Source organism: Octodon degus, unplaced genomic scaffold, assembly GCF_000260255.1.
Source record: "Octodon degus isolate 3935 unplaced genomic scaffold, OctDeg1.0 scaffold00060, whole genome shotgun sequence".
NCBI lineage: Eukaryota > Metazoa > Chordata > Mammalia > Rodentia > Octodontidae > Octodon > Octodon degus.
The window spans coordinates 2,555,981-2,557,164 of record NW_004524636.1 but is presented as its reverse complement, the minus strand read 5'-3'; positions in this window follow the sequence as shown (position 1 = coordinate 2,557,164).

Here is a 1,184-nt window from a genome sequence, read left to right as displayed (position 1 = left end):
TGCTTGGCAAAGCACATGCACAAGGTCCCAGGTGCAATCCATGGTACCAAAAAAGAAAAGAAAAAATATGCTACCATGAAGCTTGATTAGCAAAGGAAGGTAATGAGCCACCTTGAGCCAGCAAGAGGGTGGCTCATTGGAAAGCTAAGAACATACTGAAATGCACAAGGCAAGTGTGGAAGAAAAAGATGGAGGGAAAAAACCGGGTCCCTGTGTATGGGGCATACAATGCATGGGGGAGGGCCCCTGAAGAGAGGCTGAACCCCCTCCTGTTGCATCAGAAGGGAACCCCACAGGAGGGCCAAAAATGCTTTTTTTTTTTTTTTTTTTTTGGCAGAACCAGGGATTGAACTCAGGCCCTTGCGCTTGCCAGGGATGTACATCACACACTCAGATCCGGTCACCTCCCAAAGGCCCACCCAGAAGCACATGAGTTTGGGGGTGGGGATCTGGCTATAAGCTATGACAACCATAGAGCTGGCATCCTCATCCCCTTGTCTGTCCATTCAGCCAGTGTTACACTCAGCACTGTGTGGACACACTGCGTACACAGCAGAGAACACAGAACTTCCAGTCTAGTGGGGGGAGAAGTAGATAAACATATAAATAAAATCAGAGAAGGCTGTGAAAAATCAGGGGGGCGAAGGAACACAAAATAGGGGTTATGAAACTGTGATACTCAGAGAAGTCTTCCGAAGTGACATCAGGGTAGAGATGAGAAAGCAGTGACAGAAGAATCTTGAAATGGAGGGGGGACAAAGAGGACAGCGAAGACCAAGGGGAGGAGAGAAGGGCAGATGGAAGGCGGCACACAGATCACCTGGAGAGCAGGACACCACCTCTGGTCCCTGCTGCGACTGTTGTCATCTTGAAAAGCTCACACTTGCAAACACAGGAAGGGGGGCAGGTGCAGAAACAGGACACACACGCGCGCACACTCGCGCACACACCCCAAGAGTCTGCTGTGGCTCTCAGGGCAGAGATGCAAGAAGCAGCACCGAGACGCATGAAGTGATTGGATTTAGGACGTTTGTAGGGAGAGCCCACAAGACTCACTGATGGCAAAGCTGATGACCAGACACAGGCGTGAAAGAAAGAGGAGTCTGGGTGAGACGACCCAGGCTGCGGGATCCTGAACAGACCCAGAGCACAGGCCCAGCGAGTGAGTGAGACGACCCAGGCTG